The sequence below is a fragment of the Sesamum indicum genome, linkage group LG2, assembly GCF_026168435.1.
Source record: "Sesamum indicum cultivar Baizhima isolate 11 linkage group LG2, ASM2616843v1, whole genome shotgun sequence".
Classification (NCBI taxonomy): Eukaryota; Viridiplantae; Streptophyta; class Magnoliopsida; order Lamiales; family Pedaliaceae; genus Sesamum; species Sesamum indicum.
Genome location: NC_142658.1, coordinates 11,419,463 through 11,426,732, shown reverse-complemented (window position 1 = coordinate 11,426,732; position 7,270 = coordinate 11,419,463). Strand labels below are relative to the sequence as shown.

Below are 7,270 nucleotides of genomic sequence, written 5' to 3'. Positions count from 1 at the left end.
TTATTTTTTTTGGCATATTTTTAATTTCTGTACCCAAATTAATATCCTAGTCATTACACCACCAAATTAATGGACACGCTCTTATATATATTTAAATTTGGTGTGAATCGATTAACCAGATTTTAAGATATCGTAATTATTGATTAAATTTTTTGATCTCATTATATATATAATAAAATAATAATTAAAATTATTCAACCATCACTATTATTATCCAAAATAAAATGTATGATATTGATTAATAATTATAATATATGGTCAATTTTGATTATAAAATTATCAAATATTAAATATAAAATGAAATATATAAAAAATTCAAAATAAAAATCTATAAAAAAATTTTAAAAAATAAATAAAAAGTTTACTTTTAGTTTTATTGTAATTAATTAAAACTAAATAATACATTATAATTATATAAATATATATATATATATTATCATGTCATATAATTACAACTTATAATTATTATTTTCATAAATAAAAAATATTCTTATTTTTGTTTTTTAATATTTTCATAAATAAAAAAATTTCTATTCACACCATCAGAGACGGAAATTTTCATGGCTAAATAAAAGAAAAAATTAGCTATGGAAATAACCAAGTCTCAACCATCTCGATTTTTAAGCAATCATTTAACAGTATTAGAGACGAAAATAGAGACGGAATGTAACATATTTTAGCAAAATTATAAATCCGTCTCTAAAATAAAAATTATTAATAATTTATCATAAAAAAGAGTCCCATCCCTAAATCCGTCTCTGATAAAGACGGATTTAATTCCGTCTCTAATTTTTGATCTCTGATATCTTGTTTTCTTGTAGTGATACCATTCAATTCACACCTTAAATTACCCTGTCCATTATGCAAAATCATCATCCAATTCATCAACATAATTAATTTAATCTAAAAAATGATGAAACTCTCTAATTATAATAACAAACATGATAATTCATGGACATATAAAAATAAAACCGTAGATTAGTTCTAAAAAGTATTCAGAACATTGTCTAATTAGGCTTCTCATAAGCTTTAGCAAAAAATAAATTAGTCCGTGCTAACTAAATCTAAAACAAAGAAGATAAATTGAGAAAAACTCATGCTATAGAAAAACGGGCTAGAGCGCCTGTCACTCTAATATCAGATCAACTTCTCCACGTGTCTTCTTTTACATCTCTCATCTTGAACGTGTATTATTCTAGAAAATTCACCAACTCATTGTTTTCTTTGGACTTCACCCTTGTCTCTAATAATGGTAGAAAGGAAAATACTCCTTACATAATCAAACCCTTTTTTTTTTCTTTTCTCATCATATTTAAAATTAATTCTAAAGTAATTTAGTGCTCGCGCAAATAATTTTACAGCAGCGAATAAGGTGAGACCTTCCTAATTTCTACGACATTGCATGCCTGGTAAGTCGTGGTTACGAGTCAGATTTAATGTGTTTCTATCAATCAAATTTCTAATAATTCGGAGTACGAGTTATCTTGGATGCACTTCTGCTGGCCAATCTCTGATAACCTGTGGGCACAGGTTATCTTGAATACAATCCTCTTAATTTCTTCACTTTTTCTCAGTTAGCTCTTTTAGCAATTCTTCTTCCTTGATGGAAGCACCTATAATGCCAAAAATGTAGCCACGAACAAGTATCATATCTTTAAAAAGATGGAGCTATTAACAAAAAAAAAAAACATACAATTTTATCCTAATTAGTCCATTTTCTATAAATTATATAATATTTTTTAAAAATTTATCTTGAATTTGTATTTTTCAATTATTATATTTAATTTTCAATTTTTATTTTAAAATGAGTTAAAATGCCACCTCCTATAGGTGAAGGCATAGAATGAAAATCACAATTTGCCAGATTTTTGTAACCTTGCACAATTCTCAGCCACATCTTGTAGTAACGAACTTTTTGAGTAATTGTTGTTTATTAATAGCATCAACCTAGCTAACCAGTCTGTCCCATCAAACATTAATTAATCAATATCTAGGTATAGGTATAGATATTATACAATAAATATATATAGTTCGATTTTGTTTTTAATTACTTTGTATTATCGTTCTAGCTATTAGATGGTGATGTAGTCGAGGTTTTTTATTAAAGAATAAAAATTGAGAATTCTACCAACGTCACAAATACATACCAAGTGAAGTGTGATTTTCGAAGGAGCAAGAGAAATAGTCAAATCAATGAATAGTACTTGTCTTAAAAAATTAATATTTTGGTATTTATATTAGTGTTGGAAGTTATATGGTGTGGTGGGTTGCATTTGTTTAATGTGTGCCTCATATATGTTAAATTACTCTTTTACCCTTATATGTTAACATTTTCTACCAATATACATCATACAGCGCCCCACTCTCGGATGGAATATGCACTAGCCGGTGTGATATTTTGTCTGAGAGTAAACGCTTTTCGGAATTGAGTTTAATACATGGGGCACCGCCTCGAGCTGGGGGTGGACTTTGGGCTCGAGGCATTGCCTCGAGCTGATGCACCATACCCGGGCTCGAGACAGTGCCTCGAGCTGGTGCGCTGGGAGGCACACCCTGGCTTGAGCTGGGGGTGCCCAGGTGGTGCACCGCGAGCCCAGCTCAAGGCTCACTGCCTTGAGCGACTTCTGCCTCAAGCCGGGGCACCTAGGTGTGCACCTCGTTTGTGCTGTGCACCTTTGACCTCAAGCTCGAGCATTGCTTCTAGCTGGTGCGCTGTGAAGCGACCTCTGGTTCACGTGGACGTCGGGCTCAAGGCACTGCCTTGAGCTGGGGGCACCACCCCCAGGCAGTGCCTCGAGCTAGGGCGCTGGTAGGCGCACCTGGTAGTGCAACTCGAGCCCACCTCAAGCTCGGCTTGAATCTTCAAGTGTTGGAATGAGGCGTATCTTATTGCGTCCGACGGGTTTTGAACCCATGTCAAAAGAGTGAAAAATGAGAACTCCAACAAGTACACCATCAAATACTTTTTATCAATATTTGTTCCATTCTCTACTAGTAAAGGTTATTGTGAGCTTATTCATTCTTTACGTTGAATTCTTTCATTTGTTTTCAGGATTTCGACGTCATCTTCAAGAGAGATTCCCTGTAAATAATTCTTACATGTGGTGATGGAGCCCCCCAAGACTTTGAAGAAAGTGAAGCGGCGCATTTTTTTTTCTTTTTCGAGGATGTTGCCTCTTGCGGTGATTTTCTCACCATCCACACTGTTGAAAATTTTGATAGGTAATCCGATAGTATTCCATATTCATAAATATAGTCACTGTACTTACTAAGTTGCTGTTTTATTTAGTCCGAATTTTTAATTGATGCATGTCATTCATTATTAATTTCAGAAATTTATGTCCTAAAACTAATTTTAATTTATTATTATTCAAAATATTACTTAAAAATATAACTATCTTGTCACAATAAGAAAAAAAATGAGAAAATCATACTTTCATATAATATATATATATATATATAGATTAATTATACACTGTTGATGCATTATAGATCAATATTTAATGCAATAAATTCTTGTTGTGCTTTCCCATTACCCATTTATTTACATGCTAACATCCATGTATTAAATTTTCATACTTGTAATAGCATTCCACATCCAAAATGGTTTGCTAGAAGCCTACACATAATTATTTCTTTCAAGTAATTATATGTAATTAAATAGAAATAACAATGGAAAAAAAAGGACCAATATTCTTTCATCTTTCTTTCTTGGATAATTGGCACTAGACCTTTCATCTTTCTTTCTCAGGAACAAAACGCATCCCGTCCTCTGTATTATTCGAAAATGACAAAACACTCCATGTAAAAAAATAATTCTAAATGTTTTTTTTGTGTTTTTTTTTTGAGAAAAAAGAGCGAAATACCTCCTTAACACATAGTGTCTGCATCATGCAACCTAGGTGTGATTTTGATTAAATTTTACTTATAAAATGATGTTTATACCCCTAGATGTGAATATTTACATCTTGTTATATATATAGGGTTAAATGCAATTTACCCCCTTGTGATATGTGAAATGAAAAAATGTCCCCTATAAAATAATAGCAAATTAACCCTTTTATTTAAAAAAATAAAGCAAATTACCCCCCTATCATTGATTTAGATAGGATGGCATTTGCTTCATTCTCCAAAACACAAGGGGTAATTTAATATTTTCTTTTCTACAGAAATTTTTTTGCTCATTTCTCATATCACAGGGGGTAAATTGCACTTTTTCCTATATATATCAACAGTTGAGATTTACTCCTTGATTTTTTTCTTGTTTAGATCAATGATTCATATTGATATATAAAATCAATGGCTTATATTTATTTGTATTAGATCGATAGTTCAGATTTATACAAATTATAAACATAAATTATAAATTATATTTATGTATATGCTATACATATGACATATACAAATAATAAATAATATATATATAAGTGGCCTATCAACTTAAGGTCATGGGCCATAAAGAATAAGATGCGGGAACTGCTTGACTATGTGCATGAATGTTGTCTTAGCCGTCGGGTTATGCATATTGGTGAAGCTGTCTTTGTAACCTCCCTTAATTCATGTCAGCAACGCTGTTTTCGGTTGATTTTACAGGATTTGATTCGGGTTCTGCTCAGGAGTTCAAGGAAACTATTATTGGCGTGGCGAAGAGCGCAGCAGCTCCCAATATTGCGGACTATGTGCCTTGGCTGAAGATGATCGATCCACAGGGTATTAGGCGGCAGTCGGAGTGTTATTTTTCTAAGTTGTTTGGTATAATTGAAAGTGGAATCGATCGAAGACTGCAAGCGAGAGGTACTCACTTTGGGTCTCCAGTGGAAAAGGATTTGTTAGAAGCACTCCTTGATATCAGCCAGGGAAGTGATTATGACTTCAGCTGCAGTGAAATCAAACATTTTCTTCTTGTAGATGAATTTCTAACAAATCAATTTGATTATTTCTTTTCTTTCTGTATATGATCTGCATTAGCAAGGACGGATTTTCAAAATTATGCGTAAAATTTATTTTTTCTTTATATATTGGCACTTTTCAATGAGATGTAAGTGTAATTTGAAACTCTTTTCTAGGAAAGTGCGATTTCTCATTTTTATAGAGGGTCTAAGTATAATCATCCATTTTTTTTAAAAAAAATATACACAATTTTTTTTTAATATATTATCCCCCAATTTTTGTAATTTTGATTAAAAAATTACACAAAAATTTTAATATTTTTATATTGCCCCCCTAATAATTATTTTAATTGTCCCAATAATGTGGCATTGCGAATCCAATGTATAACTATAATTTTTCGGTCCGTGAAACTTTTATTTTAAGATCCGTTCCTGAACATTAGTGTATTAAGTAATAGGATGGTTTCTGAGCTTGATCTTGAATTTTTCTCAGTTCGAGGTGACACAACTTCATGTTTTAGGTATTAAAAGAAAACAAAAAATTGCAATTTTAATTTTGTAATTTAGAGGTTGGTATTTTTAATCTTGTATAAACTGATTTTTGTAATTTAGTCTCCTAACTTATAATATTGGCAATTTTAGTCATTTTTCGGCCACTTTGACCGAGTTGCAACTTTAGTTCTATAAATAAATTCATTAAGGACAAAAAATGCCAACTCTTTCAAGTTGTAAGACTAAAAATGAAACCGCTATCTAAGTTACAGGACTAAAAGTACAATTTAATTGAGCCATCTGCAAGTCAAATGCATTTTTCTGGCCATCTGACTAAAATTGCATTTTTTCCCTAAAACAGAAAAACTTCATGTTTTAATATTCAAGTACTTCATCCCTTTTCATGGCCAAAATTCGAGTGGAAAAAATAGATGCAATGCAAGAGCTGCTAACCGTATCCAATGTCAGGACTTCTTTGCTGCGGGAGTGGAAACGACAGCGGTCACGGTGGAATGGGCGATGATAGAATTACTACGCAATCCGCGCGTATTTTCAAAGGCTAAAAACGAGCTGAGGAACGTCGTTGGTGAAAATAAGCTGGTCGAAGAATACAACATATCAAGCCTCTCCTACTTGCAGGCAGTGATCAAAGAAACCTTAAGATGTCATCCTTCTGCTCGGTTTCTAGTCCCACACAAGGCAGAAACTGATGTAGAAATCAATGGCTACATGATTCCTAAAGACGCACAGATACTTGTCAACGTGTGGGCTATTTGTAAAGAGTCTAATGTATGATCGAGGCCAGATTCGTTCGAGCCTGAAAGATTTTTCGACCGTCAGAAAGACTACAAGGGCCGAGATTTTGAGCTTATTCCCTTAGGTTCAGGACGGAGAATGTACCCTGGAATGCCGTTGGCTCACCGGATCGTACATCTCATGGTTGCATCGTTGATTCATATCTACGACTGGAAATCGGAACGAGGAACGAAACCAGAAGTGGACATAAGTGACATTTTTTAGCTTTCTTTACGGAAGGCAGTGCCCCTCAAGGCCATCCCCACAAGAAATGGAGCCTGAATTTGAGTTGTGTTCATGCTGTGATCTCGTTACCCATAAATCAACATAGTGCGCATCATAGGGTGAATAGCAATTTATCCCTTGTAATATTGAAAATTAGCACGTTACCCCATATGAAAAAAAATATAGCAATTTACACCCCTGTAAAAGCAATTTAATTATTGTATTTTAAAAGATACAAGGAAGTAAATCGCTATTTATTTTTTTATAAGGAGATAATTTTACGTCTTTGCAATATCACAAAGAGTTGCTTGCATTTTACCCGTGCGTCATATGTCAACAACTAGTACTTTTATTAAATGGTATTGTTCATCCAAATTACAACTTTACAATAAATTATGACTTGAGCTGCAGTGGAATCAAACATTTACTTCTGGTAGCTGAACTTCTAATAGATCAGTTTGATTATTTCATTTCTTCTTGTATATGATCTTCATTAGCAAGGATCGATGGATCTAGGGGGGCAGTTTTGTAATATTTTTCAAAATTATGTACGCATAAAGTTTGTTTATTTTTTTTATATATTGGCACTCTCAAATTTTGTAGTTTTTTGGGTTCATTACACTTAAAATATGTGAAATTATATTTTTTCCCGTAAAGTTTCGAAATTACACTTATACCTCATTTAGGAATTCTACATTTATAATTAACCCTCTTTCGTTAGGTTTGGATGGAAAATATTGACGTAAGAAAAAAAAATTATATAAACTTTTAATTTTACCCCTCATTTAACATTCTCTTAATAATTTTTTTATATTTGTAAGGAATAATATAATGTATATATATATATAGAGAGAGAGAGAGAGAGTAAA

At 32.4% G+C, this 7,270-nt stretch overlaps 1 pseudogene; it reads left to right on the top strand.

The window, feature by feature from the left end:
• The first annotated feature begins 4,559 nt into the window (after positions 1-4,559).
• On the top strand, positions 4,560-6,176 carry LOC148789168 (cytochrome P450 76T24 pseudogene; annotated as a pseudogene).
• Positions 6,177-7,270: the final 1,094 nt, after the last annotated feature.